Source organism: Giraffa tippelskirchi, chromosome 10, assembly GCF_054371585.1.
Source record: "Giraffa tippelskirchi isolate mGirTip1 chromosome 10, T2T-mGirTip1v1.2.pri, whole genome shotgun sequence".
NCBI lineage: Eukaryota > Metazoa > Chordata > Mammalia > Artiodactyla > Giraffidae > Giraffa > Giraffa tippelskirchi.
Window position 1 is genome coordinate 151,541,716 of NC_137284.1, and position 15,338 is coordinate 151,557,053.

The 15,338-nt window shown below is 36.4% G+C and overlaps 1 long non-coding RNA gene across 1 annotated transcript in view; it reads right to left on the reverse strand.

The window, feature by feature from the left end:
• Positions 1–1,769: 1,769 nt before the first annotated feature.
• Positions 1,770–15,338, reverse strand: part of LOC145524557 (uncharacterized) — a 38,722-nt gene continuing 25,153 nt past the window's right edge. The window contains exons 4-5 of the long non-coding RNA XR_014067668.1: positions 12,245–13,825; positions 1,770–1,931 (exon numbers count right to left, since the gene is read on the reverse strand). This is a non-coding gene — a long non-coding RNA (uncharacterized LOC145524557). The remainder of the gene's footprint in view (positions 1,932–12,244; positions 13,826–15,338) is intronic.

Genomic DNA, 15,338 nt, shown 5'->3' on the forward strand with positions numbered 1-15,338 from the left:
TTGTTAATTCTAGAAAATCTTGTAGGTCTTCACAGAACCTACCAACTTTAGCTTATTTGGCATCAGTGGTTGGGACATAGACTTGGATTGCTGTGATGTTGAATGGTTTGCCTTGGAAATGAACTGAGATCTTTCTGTCATTTTTGAGATTGCACCCAATACTGCATTTCAAACTGTTTTGTTGACTATGAGGGCTACTCCATCTCTTCTAAAGGATTCTTTTCCTCAGTAGTAGATATAATTGTCATCTGAATTAAATTTGCCCTTTCCTGTCCATTTTAAAGACTTCCCTGGTGGCTCAGATGGTAAAGCATCTGCCTACAATGTGGGAGACCCGGGTTTGATCCCTGGGTTGGGAAGATCCTCTGGAGAAGGAAATGGCAACCCACTCCAGTACTCTTGCCTGGAAAATCCCATGGACGGAGGAGCGTGGTAGGCTACAGTCCATGAGATCACAAAGAGTCGGTCCTAAGATGTTGATGTTAACTCTTGCCATCTCCTACTTGACCATGTTCAATTTACCTTTGATTCATGGACCTAACAGTTCAGGTTCCTATTGTTCTTTACAGCATCAGAATTTATTTTCACCGCCAGACACATCCACAACTGAGCATCATTTCCGCTTTGGCCCCGCCACTTCATTCTCTCTGGGGCTATAAGTAGTTGTCCTCTGCTATTCCCAGTAGCATATTGGACACCTTCCAACCTATGAGGCTCATCTTCCTATGTCGTATCTTTTCCACACTGTTCATGGGATTCTCCTGGCCAGAATACTGGAGTGGTTTGCCATTCTCTCCCCCAGTGGATCACATTTTGTCAGCACTCTCTACCAGGACCCATCTGTCTTGAGTGGCCCTTCATGGTATGGCTCATAGCTGCATTGAGTTATGCAAGCCCTTTAAAAAAGAATTCTAGAGGCCACAATCGGTAATATTTTCATGAACAGAGAGGAGTGTCCTTTTCTCATGTAGGTTTGGGGATGTTCACTTCCCTCCAATCTGGGATTAATGTCATACAGATCAGGGTAAAATTTTCAGAGGATTTAGCTACTTGTGGTTAACCACTATTATACCACAGTCCTGTAGTCCTTGCAACCTTTCAATTGAGCATCTCATGGGTTTTTTGCTATACCGAAATACTGAAAGGACTCAGTTCTTTAGGGTTTTTGTATTTAGCATTTACCCAAAAATGTTTCACAACTGAGTGAGTGTCTTGAGAGAATTTCCCTCCATCCTCTGACCTTATCATACTAGACTAACACACCAAAGCCAAAATCTCTGTTGGTTTCTCTATCTTAAACCAGTTACCTTCTGACACTGGACTTGAACTTCCATCTGCACCCTGAATCAGAGCTCCTACACAAACTATTGGCTGTAGATTGCAGCGTGAATTTACCACTATTTCAGTATCTTACACTCTGGCCTGTTTTGCTTCTGCTTATATCCAACTTACTTTTGACAGGGGTAGGTCTTCCTAAGCAGTGAAAATCTCAGGAAGATTTTGCTTTCCTTTTCACAGCTTTCCTTCTAACTCCTTATACTTGGCACTTAGTCTAACAGTTTAGCTAGGGCTGTGCAGAGGAAACCAGGATTATATATCAGTCGTCATAGTCCTCACATTTTTCATTCTGGATCCTCACATAAGTTAAAAACTTTGCAGGTTTTTCTTTCTATAGCAACAGTCCACTATCCTGTCTATGCACAAAATTGGCAAATGCATTCTTTCTAAAAAGCAGCTGCTTATCCATCAATCACTTCTGAATGATTATCCCCTCTGTGGAATTTTATTTCATCTAGTCTTCTTAGCTTCCACAGATCTCTCATGTCTTTAAAATATAACTTGTGACTTGTCTGTCTTTTTCGTTGGTGTTATCAGTATTAAAAACCAGAAAACTTCCAAAGAAATAACTGCACAGCCTGGAGAATATCACACTGAAGTGAGAAAATGATAAAAAAAAAATTTCAATATAAAAAAGACTGAAAATAAATCAATAAGGTATCATCTTTTCATTAAACTAGCAAAATAAAAAGGAAAGAATGCTTCCTCCTGTTACATGTCAGATTCTATAGACATTACAGAAATAATAAGGTAGTATATTTTTAAAGGTTAAGTGGGTTCACATTCTTTAATTGACTTTTTCTCTCTAAAATATGTGGGAGGTAACTTGATAAGTATAAAAATTTTCATAAGAATTACATGGTTAAAATAGAGAAAAACTGACAAAAACCTCAATGTACAAAATAGAGTGCTAAATAAATTGTGCACATTTATAAAGGATTATTATACTACTAATCTGGTGTTTTCAAGGTATTTGTAATGTCATGAAAAATGTTTGCTGCACAATGTTTATTTTTAAAGAGGTTATCTAATTATTCCTATAATAATTTCAGCAATAAAATGCAATATTTTTGTAAATCTATAATCTAACTTGCCTATAGAAAATGCTGCTGCTGCTACTGCTAAGTCGCTTCAGTCGTGTCCGACTCTGTGCGACCCCATAGACGGCAGCCCACCGGGCTCTGCCATCCCTGGGATTCTCCAGGCAAGAACACTGGAGTGGATTGCCATTTCCTTCTCCAGTGCATGAAAGGGAAAAGTGAAAGTGAAGTCGCTCAGTCGTGTCTGACTCTTAGCGACCCCATGGACTGTAGCCTACCAGGCTTCTCCGTCCATGGGATTTTCCAGGCAAGAGTACTGGAGTGGGGTGCCATTGCCTTCTCCGCTATAGAAAATAATGAGCTGTAAATAAGCCAATATATTGTTTGTTTCTTTATCATGAGACTATGGATTATTCTTTATACTTCTCTACTTTTTAAGTTTTCTGCAGTAAGTATATGTTGTTCCTGAAATGTGGAAAACAGTAAGGAATTATGTTAAATTGATTTGGAAGATTTTGATATAAATAATTTAAGATATGCATGAAAGGTGAAATACATATACTTTGGTTTAATACTCCCTCATAGCTCAGTCGGTAAGAACCTGCAGGAGGTTTCTGGGTTCGATTCCTGGATTGGGAGGATACCCTGGAGAAGGAAATGGCAACCCACTTCAGTATTCTTGTCTGGAGAATCCCATGGACAGAGGAGCCTGGCAGGCTACAGTCCATGGGGTTGCAAGAGACGGATACAACTTAGCAACTAAACCACCAAATATTCTTTTCTAATGAGATAACGTTGGTTTATAACATTCTGTGTTTTAAATGTACAGCATTATATTTTGACTTCTATGTATACTATGGCTAGCTCTCCACCAAAAGTTTAGTTTCCATCTGTCACCATCCATTTGTTACCATTTCATCTTTTTCCCACACCCCACCCACTCTGGTATTAACTATTCTATTCTCTGCACCTATGTGTTTGTCTGTGTTTGATTTGGTTGGTTTGTTCATTTAGTTTGTTTAAATAGTCCGCATATGAGTGAAATCATACAGTACTTAACTTTTTACATCTGATTTATTTCACTTAGTGTAATATGCACAATGTCCGTCCATGTTGTGGCAAATGATAAATTTTCATCTTTTCTATGGTTGGGTAGTATTTCATTATACTTATGATATTTTCTTCACTCATCTGTTGATGGGTACTTAGGTTGTTTCCATATCTTGGCTATTGTAAATAATGCTTCAATGAACATGGAGTGCATATCTTTTCAAATTACTGTTTTCGTATTTTTCAAATAAATACTCTAAAGTAGAATATCTGCCTCATCAGTCAGTTAGTTCAGTCGCTCAGTCATGTCTGACTCTTTGTGATCCCATGGACTGCAGCACGCCAGGTCTCCCTGTCCATCACCAACTCCTGGAGTTTACTCAAACTCATGTCTATTGAGTTGGTGATGCTATCTAACCATCTCATCCTCTGTTGTCCCCTTCTCCTTCTGCCCTCAACTTTCCCAGCATCAGGGTCTTTTCAAATGAGTCAGTTCTTTGCATGAGGTGGCCAAAGTATTGGAGTTTCAGCTTCAGCATCAGTCCTTCCAATGAATATTCAGGACTGACTTCCTTTAGGATGGACTGGTTGGATCTCCTTGTAGTCCAAGGGACTCGCAAGAGTCTTCTCCAACACCACAGTTCAAAAGCATCAGTTCTTCAGTGTTCAGCTTTCTTTATAGTCCAACTCTCACATCCATACACGACTACTGGAAAAACCATAGCCTTGACTAGACGGACCTTTGTTGGCAAAGTAATGTCTCTGCTTTTTAATATGCTGTCTAGCTTGATCGTAACTTTTCTTCCAAGGAGTGTCTTTTTATTTCATGACTGCAGTCACCATCTGTAGTGATTTTGGAGCCCCCCCAAAATAAAGTCAGCTACTTTCTACTGTTTCCCTATCTATTTGCCATGAAGTGATGGGATCACATGCCATGATCTTTGTTTTCTGAATGTTGAGCTTTAAGCCAACTTTTTCACTCTCCTCTTTCACTTTCATCAAGAGGCTCTTTAGTTTTTCTTTGCTTTCTGCCATAAGGATGGTGTTATCTGCATATCTGAGGTTATTGATATTTCTCCCAGAAATCTTGATTCCAGTTTGTGCTCAAATGCAGAGTATATCATGAGAAATGCTGGGCTGGATGAAGTGCAAGCTGGAATCTTCATCATAGGGTAGTTCTATTTTTTAATGTTTAAAGGAATCTCCTTACTATTTTCCATACAGGCTACAATTTGCTTCCCTCCAACAGTGTATGATAATACCCACATCCTCTCCAACACTTGTAACTTCTTGCCTTTTTAATAATAGCCATTCTACCTAGTTGTCCATCAGAAGACGAATGGATAAGGAAGATGTGGTACATATACACAATGGAATATTACTCAGCCATTAAAAAGAATACATTCAAATCAGTTCTAATGAGGTGGATGAAACTGGAGCCTATTATACAGAGTGAAGTAAGCCAGAAAGAAAAACACCAATACAGTATACTAACACATATATATGAAATTTAGTACGTCGGTTATGATAACCCTGTATGCGAGACAGCAAAAGAGACACAGATGTATAGAACTGTATTTTGGGTGCTATGGGAGAGGGTGAGGGTGGGATGATTTGGGAGAATGGCATGGAAGCATGTAAGTTATCATTTGTGAAACAAATCGCCAGTCCAGGTTCGGTGCATAATACAAGGTGCTCGGGGCTGGTGCACCAGGGTGACCCAGAGGGATGGGATGGGGAGGGAGGTGGGAGTGGGGTTCTGGAAGGGGAACACATGTACACCCATGGTGGATTCGTGTCAATGTATGGCAAAACCAATACAATATTGTAAAGTAAAAAATAGATAATAATAATAGCCGTTCTAAAAGGCCTGAGGTGATATCTCACTTTGGTTTTCATTTTCATTTCACTAATAATTAGTGATATTAAATATACTGTAAAGTAAAAAAATAGATAAAAAAAAAATAATAATAGCCATTCTAACAGGCCTGAGGTGATATCTCACTTTGGTTTTCATTTTCATTTCACTAATAATTAGTGATATTAAATATCTTTTCATGTGCATTTTGGCCATCTGTATGTTTGTTTTTGGGGGGGAGGGTGCGTGAAAATGTCTATTCAACTCCTTTGCTCATTTTTAAATCAAATTTATTTTCTGCTTTTACTAGGGTGTTACTGAGTTTTATGAGGTTTTTATGTATTTTGGGTATTAATCTCTTATCAGCTATATGAAGTGCAACAACTTCTCCCATTCAGTAGGTTGTCTTTTCTTTTTGTTAATGGTCTCCTTTGCTGTGCAGAAGCTTTTCAGTTTGATATAGTCCCTTTTTATTTTATTTTCTTTGGTTTCCTTTGCCTGGGATACCTATCCAGAAAGATGTTAAGACTGATATCAAAGAGCATATGACCTATGTTTTCCTCTAGGAGTTTTGTGGATTCAGGTGTCACGTTCAAGTCATTTACTCATTTTGAGGTGATTTTTGTGTGTGGTGTAAGACAGTGTTCTAGTTTCATTCTTTTGCATATGTCTGTTCACTTTTCCAGCAACATTCATTGAAGACACCACTTCTTCATTGTATGCTCTTCGCGCCCATGTTTAAATTAATTGTTCATAAATGTGTGAGTTTATTTCTGGGCCCTTGATTCTGTTCTGTTAACTTGTGTGTCTATTTTTTGCCCGTACCATGATGTTTTGATTACCATAGCTTTGGAGTGTATCTTGAAATCATGAAGTATGATACCTCCAGGTATTTTTGGTTTGTTTTCTCTCAGCATTGCTTTGGCTATTTGGAGTCTTTTGTAGTTCCATATGAATTTTAAGGCATTTAGCTGTATTTCTCTGAAAATTTTCACTGGAATTTTGACAGGGATAGCACTGAATCTGTAGATTACTTTAGGTAATATAGACATTTTGAAAATGTTAATTCTTCAAGTCCATGAGCATGGAATATCTTTGCATATTATTGTTTCTTCTTTAATTTCCTTGAACAGTATCTTATAGTTTTCAGTGCACAAGTTTTACATTTCCTTTTGTTGTTGTTCAGTCGCTAAGTCATATCTAACTCTTTGCAACCTCATGAACTGCAGCACACCAGGTTTCCCTGTCCTTCACTATTTCCCTGAGTTTCCTCAAACTCATGTCCATTCAGTCAGTGATGCCATCCAAACATCTCATCCTCGGTTGCCCCATTCCCTTGCCCTCAATCTTTCCCATCATGAGGGTCTTTGCCAGTGAGTTGAATCTTTGCGTTAGGTGGCCAAAGCATTGGAGCTTCAGCTTCAGCACCAGTCATTCCAAAGAATACTCAGGGTTAATTTCCTTTAGGGTTGACTGGCTTAATCCCCTTGCAATCCAAGGGACTTTCAAGAGTCTTCTGCACCACAATTTGAATGAATCAAATCTCCAGCACTCAGCCTTCTTTATGGTCCATCTCTCACATCCATACAAGACTACTGGAAAAACCATAGCTTTGTCTTTATGGATCTTTGTTGTCAAAGTGATGTCTCTGCTTTTTAATACATTATCTAGGTTTGTCATTCTTCCAAGGAGCAAGCATCTTTTAATTTTGTGGCTGCAGTCACCATCTGCATTGATTTTGGAGCCCAAGAAAATCAAATCTGAGACTGTTTCCACTTTTTCCTCATCTACTTGCTATGAAGTGATAGGACCAGATGACTTGATCTTCGTTTTTTGAATGTTGAGCTTTAAGCCATCTTTTTCACTCCACTCTTTTAACTACATCAAGAGGCTCTTTAGTTCCTCTTGACTTTCTGCCATAAGAGTGGTATCATCTGCATATCTGAGGTTATTGATATTTCTCCTGGCAATCTTGATTCCAGCTTGTGAGTCCTCTAGCCCAGCATTTCATATGATGTACTCTGCATGTAAGTTAAATAAACAGGGTGACAATACATAGCCTTGACATACTCCTTTCCCAATTTTGGACCAGTTATTCCGTGTTCAGTTCTAACTGTTGCTTCTTGACCCACGTACAGGTTTCTCAGGAGGCAGGTAATGTGAGCTGGTATTGCTATCTCTTTAAGAGTATTCCACAGTTTTTGATCCACACAGTCAAAGGCTTTAGAATATTCAATGAAGCAGATATAGAGTTGTTTTTTTTTAATTCCCTTGCTTTTTCGATGATCCATCGGATGTTGGCAATTTGATCTCTGGTTCCTCTGTCTTTTCTAAATCCAGTTTGTACATCTGAAGTTCTTTAGTTAATTTTATTTATAGATATTTCCTTGTTTTGATGCAGCTGTGAATGGAACTGTTTTCTTAATATCTCTAGTAGCTCATTACTAGTGTATAGAAACACTATGTTGTATATTGATTCTGTATTCTGCAGCTTTATTGTTTCTTATTTTTAATAGCTTTATGATGATTTCTTTAAGTTTTTCATATATAAAATCATGTCATCTGTGAACAACTACAACTTTACTTCTCCCATTTTAGTTTGAATGTATTTTATTTCTTTTTCTTGGCTAATTTTTCTAGCTAGGACTTCAAATACTGTGTTGAATAAGGGTGCAAAAATGGTCATCTCTCTCTTGTTTCTGATCTTCTTTCTTTTTTTTTCACTCTTAATTTTGATGTTAGCTTTGGGTTTATATGTGGATTTTATTATGTTGAAGTACATTCCTTCTATATATATATTCTTGAGATCATAAGTGGGAACTAAAACTTAATAAATTCTTTTTCTGCATCTATTGAGATGATCATATGGTTTTTATCCTTCATTGTGTTAATATAATGTATCATACTGACTGGTTTGTCGATGTTGAGCCATGCTTGCATCTCTGGAATAAATTCCATTTGTTCATAGTGTGTGATCATTTCAGTGTATGGTTATATTTGTTTTGGTAACATTTTGTTGAGGATTTTTTTCATCTATGTTCATCAGAGATATTGACCTGTAATTTTCAATGTATCTCTGATTTTGATATCAGGGTAATTTTGGTCTCATAAAACAAGTTAGGAAGCATTCCCTCCTCTCTCATTTTTTAGAAAAGTTTATAAAAGATACGTATTAAATATTCTCTGAATGTTTGGTAGAATTCACTTGTGAAGTTATCAGATCCTGAACCTTTTTGCTTTTGAGGCGGTTTTAGATTACTTTTCTTAATCTCCTTAGTAGTAATGATTCTGTTCAGATTTTCTATTTCTTTATGATTCAGTCTTGAAAGGAGGTATGATTCTGAAAATATATTCATTTCTTTTGGTTGTCCAATTTGCTGTGAGTAGCTGTCCATAGTATTCTAATTATTTGTATTCTGTGGTATCCACTGTACTTTTTCCTCTTTTGCTTCTGTTTTTATTTTTCTGAACTTTGTCTCAATTCTCTTAGCAAATCTAGCTTAAGATTTGTTAATTTTAACTTTTCAAACAATCAGCTCTTAGTTTTATTCAATCTCTTAAATTGTCTTTAGGTCTCTATTTTATTTATTTTCACTCTGATCATTATCATGACCTTCCTTCTGCTGTGGGTTTCATTTCTTCTTTTCCTAGTTCTTTTAGGTATAAGTTTAGATTATTTTATGTTTTTCTTATTTCTTGAGATGGTCTTGTATTGCTATAAATTTTTAATACTGCTTTTGATGTTTCCATTGATTATGATATGCCATATTTTCATTTCTCTTCAGGTATTTTTAAAATTTTGTCATTTACCTGATAGTTGTTCAGTGGCATGTTTTTTAGTCTCCATATACTTCTGACTTTTCCTGCTCTTATCTTATAGTTGATTTCTGGTTTCGTACCTTTGTACTCAGAAAAATACTTGATATGCTTTTAATGTTTTTAAATTTAATTGTTAAATTTAATTGTTTTGTGTCCCAGCATATGTTTTATCCTTGAGAATGTTTCATGTGCTCTTAAGAAGTATGTGTCCTCTGCTGCTTTTGGAATAAAATGGTCTATAACAATCTATTAAATTCACTTGGTCTGTTTTATCTATGGCTATTGTTTCCTTGTTAATTTTCTGTCTAGGTAGTGTATCCATTGATGTTAGTGGGTTATTAAAATCCCCTTTTACTATGTGTGGTGTCAATTTCTCCTTATAAATCTGTTCATATTTTATACTTTTATATTTTGGTGTTCCTATATTAGGTGCATATATGTTAACTGTTGTGTGTTCTTGATGAATTGTCCCCTTTATATAACATCTATATTTGTCTCTTGTTACCCTTTTTTGGTTTGGAGTATATCAATATTTTGTCTGATATAACTATGCACTCTTTCTTTTGGCTGTCATTTTCTTTGACTCTCATCTTTTCTCTCTTCATTTTCAGCCAGCGTTTCTAGGACTAAGACTCCTGGATGTAGCACACAGTTGGGCCTTGTTTTCTAATCTATCCAGCCACTTACTATCTTGTGATGGGTGAACTAAATTCATTTAGTTAGGGTAATTATTGATAAATGAGGACTTATATTACAACTTTGTGTTTTGTCTTCTGGTTTCTTCATATACCCACTGTTTCTTATTCACATTTCTATCTGCAATTTTAGTTTGGTTGTTGTTGTTAATTTTATTCGTTTATCTATTTATTTATGGATTTATGGTTATGCTGGATCTTCACTGCTGTATGCAGGCTTTCTCTAGTTGCAGTGAGTGGGGTTACTCTTCATTACAGTGCACAGGTTTCTCATTGCGGTGGCTTTTCTTGCAGCATGGGCTCTAGGGTGCACATGGGCTCTAGACACAGGCTCAGTAATTATGGCACATGGGCTTAGTAGCTCTGCAGCATGTGGGATTTTCCTGGATCAGGGATCAAACCTGTGTCTCCTGCATTGACAGAAAAATTCCTTACCATTGAGCCACCAGGGAAGTCCTAGTTTGATTCTTTTTTTTTTTTATGATGTTTTTCTCAGTTTTCTCTTTTTTAATATTTTATGGCTCTGCTCTAGAGTTATGTTTTGTGGTTACTATGAGTTTTGTATAAAATGTCTCATAAATAACATGCTCTTTTTTCTAATGCTAGCATCTTATCTTCATTTAGCCATATGGATTCCATCTTTTTCTTCTTCTCCTTTCATGTTTTTGTCATCTCAAATTATCCCATTTTATGTTGTGAATTTGGCTACCAAATTCATATAGCTATAGTTATATTCCCTGTCTTTCTCCTTTATGCTATATTTAACCTATTCTGATATAGAGTTGTGATTTTCTGATTCTGTATATTTAACATCCTACTCAAAATTTGTGTATTTTTGCCTTTTCATTTCAAGTAGAAGAGTTCGTTTCAACATTTCATATAAGGCAAATCTAGTGGTGATGAACTCCTTCAGCTTTTGTTTGTATGGGAAAGCCTTTGTTTCTTCTTCATATCTTAAATCTAACTTTTCTGGATAGAGTATTCTTGGATGAAACTTTCATTTTTCAATATTTTGAGTATGTCATTCTATTATCTCCTGAGCAGTAGGATTTCTGCTGATAAATCTGGTGACAGTTTAATGAGGGTTCCTTTCTAGTTTATCATATTTTCTTTAGGTGCCTTTAAAGTTCTTTTTTTTTTTTTTTTTTGCCACTGACTTCTAATAGTTTTAATACAATGTGCTTTGGAGAAGGTCTTTTTGTGTTGAGGTAATTAGCTGTCCTTTTAGCTTCAGTGTCTTACATTCCAGTTGCCTCCCAGGCTTGGGACGCTCTCAGCTGCTACTTATTTACATAAACTCTTTGTTCCCTTCCCCTCTCTTCTTCCGAGACAACAATTATCTTCATGTTGCCCTTCCTAATGAAATCAACAGTTCTTATAGAATTCCCTCAGCTTTTAAAATTTTAGTCCTCTCTCTTCTTCTACCTCTTTCATTTCTAGATTTTCATCTTTGATCTCACAAATTCTTTCTTCCATATTACCTACTCTAACACTTTCTAATGCATTCTTCATCTCATTCATTGAGTTCTTCAGCTCCAGAATTTCTGAGTGGCTCTTTATCAGACTTTCAGTAAAACTTTGATAAAGATTTCTCTCTTTTCATTAATTTTATTACTGAGCTCATTGAACTTCCCGTCTGAGTTTTCTTACACCTCTCGGTTTCTTCATAGCAGCTGTTTGAGTTATATTGAAATATTCCATGACTTTAATTTTGGTTTCTGGAGATTTGTCATATTCCTTTAGTGATGCCATGTCACCGTGTTTTTTTGTGGTGATTTGTGAGTTGTTCCTCTGCCAGGGCATTTAAAATAGACAGTTCAGTTCAGTTCAGTTGCTCTGTTGTGTCCGACTCTTTGCGACCCCATGAACGTAGCATGCCAGGCTTCCCTGTCCATCACCAACTCCCGGAGTCTACCCAAACCCATGTCCATCGAGTCGGTGATGCCATCCAACCATCTCATCCTCTGTCTTAAAATAGACAACACTTTCCTTATTAGGATGGAGTTTTTTAAAATTATTATTAATTCAACAGATCAGTAATTAGAGGCCTTTATTATGTTTTTCAGTTTGTGGTGTGTAGCATTAGTTTTTGGTTGTTCTTACCTGTCCTGCCTCCAGCTATATCTGAGGACTGGCAATTTCTAACCCTCCATGGCCTCTGCCAGAGGAGTTGCCCATTGCCTTTTTCATCACTGCTTGTGCCTTTGAGGTTGCTGATGCCTTTCTGCTGCCAATATCACTGCTGTTGTTGGCATCTCTGCTGGGGCACCAGGATGGTGAGTGCCTCTGTCACATCTCGGGTTGGATTCATAAGCCCTGCCACCTCTGCTAGTTGGTTCTCTGTGGCTGCAAGTGCTACTTCTGTGGTTTGGGGACCAGGACTGCAGCCACTGCCTCAGCTGTTCTCCAGGCTTTATCTCCCCTGTGTGTTCCAGTCCACCTACCTTTAGATATACAGATGTGTGGAACTCTCTGGCTTCCTGGTGTGTTGGGTAGAGGATCCTTCATTGAGTCGTGGGTGTTTTACTGGTTGTAGATTAACAGGAAAAAACAATGGGAGGGTTTAATGCTGCCGCGAGGCTGATATTACCTAACATCTTTTATAAAGACCATAGAGCTGAACAAATATGCAACTGAGAGATGAGCAGATATATTTTAATAATACTTACGGATTTTTATTTCTATAAAAGCTATTATTTTGGTTTTGTTAACCTTAATTATGAAAGCTTCCTTTCAAAACAATTCACCTATGCTAGTATAGTATTTTTTTAACATTTAAAAATTGATGTCTTTCTTGTTATGAACCTTGAATCTTACCCACTGTGTTCCCTATTACTTGTTTCATGCAGTTTCTGAGGAACCTCCCAGGAAAATTTACTATCCATGAGTATACAACAAATAATGCTAGTTTAGAATAGCATTTTTTGTAGAGAGAAGTTTGGTAAATGTTTCATTTATTTATGATCTAGCTCTACTAGTTTGAACTTTTCTGACTCTGCCTGATAACATTGTTTGAAGATAGTAGAAAGCTATAAATTATGGGTTGCATTTAGACAGTCAAAAGCCAAATGTTTCTGGTACAATGACTCAAAGTACATTCTATTTTATAATAGAGTTACAATGTAAAAATATTTCAAAATATTCATGCAGATTTTTCTGTTTAAATTTTTTATGGCAATAGAAAAGAAAGTAATTTAAGCCCTAAAATATTAACTTGTTTGTAATATTATTAGATATAGATAATAAAAGTAGGTACTACCCCCATTGGAAGATTACCAAGTGCAAGGCTCTGTGCTAAACTCTTTACATAAGTTTTCATACAATCCTAACCTCAGTAATATGAGATAAATGAAAATGACCATTCACCATTAATGACCATTCCCATTTTATAAGTAAGAACATTGTTTTAGGAAAATAAAGTTAAAAAAAAAAACAACTAATAGATGACCAAATCAGAATTCAGCTATGAATATAAAAGATGGTCCTCAACTCTATGCTGTCTCCTCCTAAAACTTAAAAGTACAGCTTTTCTCCTTTTTCAAAGACAAATTTCTGAATGTAAAAAAATCAATCATTTTTCTTATTTTTGTACTGCCTGTTTTTATTAGGATTTTAGCATGAAACATATGGTACACTTAAATTAGGATAATTCACAGAGAGCTTAGAAAGGGAACTATTTCTAAATTGTGGGCAGAACGTAAGGAAACCTAAGGAGACAGTACATCACAGAGTGAACTACAGCAGCTATTGTTGCCTCTCTGACCTGCCATGATAGGGAGAGGGAGTTGTGTATATTAAACTCAGTAGGAGATATTGATAGATACAGGGTCAGCTTGAGAGGATACATGACCTGCAATCCAGAGATCCAACCATCTTGAAGCAACCTTACAAAGAAGTAGTCAGGGATTGATTAACCATCCTGACTTCCCATTCAAACTTCTTATTGGCTGAACACAAACTGAAGCCAGGAGACAAAATAGTCTGCAGAAGGAGTCCAGTAAAGTAGAGATGGAAGACGAGAGGTTCTGCAGAGACAGAGAAAAGGTATTCTCTGCACATTTATCCTACACAGATGAAAACAGTTCTTACACTGGACCTTCTAATTTTTGCAATAGAATATTACAAATTTACACACATCAAAATCATTTTAAATTCTACTTTTTTTTTCAGTTAACATTTTACTTAGTGTTTATATTTCTTACTTTTAACTGTTTATTTTATTCCAAGCAAAATTTTATATTAAAATAGAGCTACCTTTATTTTAGACATCAGTACTGAAAAGATAACAGAGAAAATTGAATCAAGCAAAATTCATCTAACTTATTAAGTCTTGAGCAAAACTTACAGTGAAAATTTTAGCATAGAGATTTTTGCTGTGCTAGAAATGTTACTGGTATAAGAAAAAAGATAAAACATTTTAATTATTCACATTTAAATACTATAGCACAGAGTTCAACACTTATGGCTAAAGGAGAAATATACACAATACTAATATTAGAACATTACATCCATAATAAAAAATAAAAAAAAAAATTACTTAGTGGTTACTGGATACAGGCCACTGCACAAAAACCCTTTCCATGCGTTATCTTAATGGTTTTCCCTTAAGTCCTCCAACATACATTTTACTATCAGCATATTTTAAAATAAAATTGGACACTTAGATGTAATACTTTGATCACATGTAACTTATTTTTTCATTCATTCATGTGCCCATTATTTAAAACATATCTTTGTGATACTAAACTATGAGCAACTTGAAGGGAAGGACTGTGTATGCCATCTCTAATTCCCTTCAACGTGTAGTGCTGTGTGCACTGGAATGAATGACATTTTCCATCACGTTATAGCCCCCGCTTTTCAGGGGCAAAGACATGGATTGTATTCTGAAGTGCAGAATCTTCTCAGCATCTGGGAAAGCCTGGTGTCTTGACTGAGAGGTTTCTTGTAGTTTCTGGAGAGACTCAGCATTTGCCACCTGCCTGACATTCACTGAAAGAATTGAGGTAGAATTTTCCCGAGATTTAATTTTGAGACTTGCTCAAAATTCTTTGATTGGAGTTCTTCTCCTGTGACCAAGCCTGAAGTCTCAGGAGACAGTGTTTCTTTCTGGCAACACTTTATTTTTTTCACAGACCTTTAATTAACTTGCTTTAGGGGGAATGGAATGGGACATAAACTCACAGACTCTATTGTAAGGACAGATTGAAAGTCCCTGGATCTATCTCCTGAATATGTGAGCTTCCTGCTCCTGCTGTGAGAGTTGTTTCAACAAGGCATTCTGCTGTGCTAGCAATGTTTGTGATATAAGAAAAAAGACTAGAAAGCATTTTAATTATTCTGTGATTCTAGAAAATAAGATGGACTATCAGAGAACTCCTTCCTTTAGCACACTAGGTAATGGTGAGTAAGAACCTCCAGGAAGGCAAGCTGACTCCAGTTCTCTTACAGACTTTCAAAAACATATGGTAAGAAGATCCTTGGCATGGACACTGTCTTTTGAGAGAGAGACTATCCTCATCCACAGGTTTGATACCC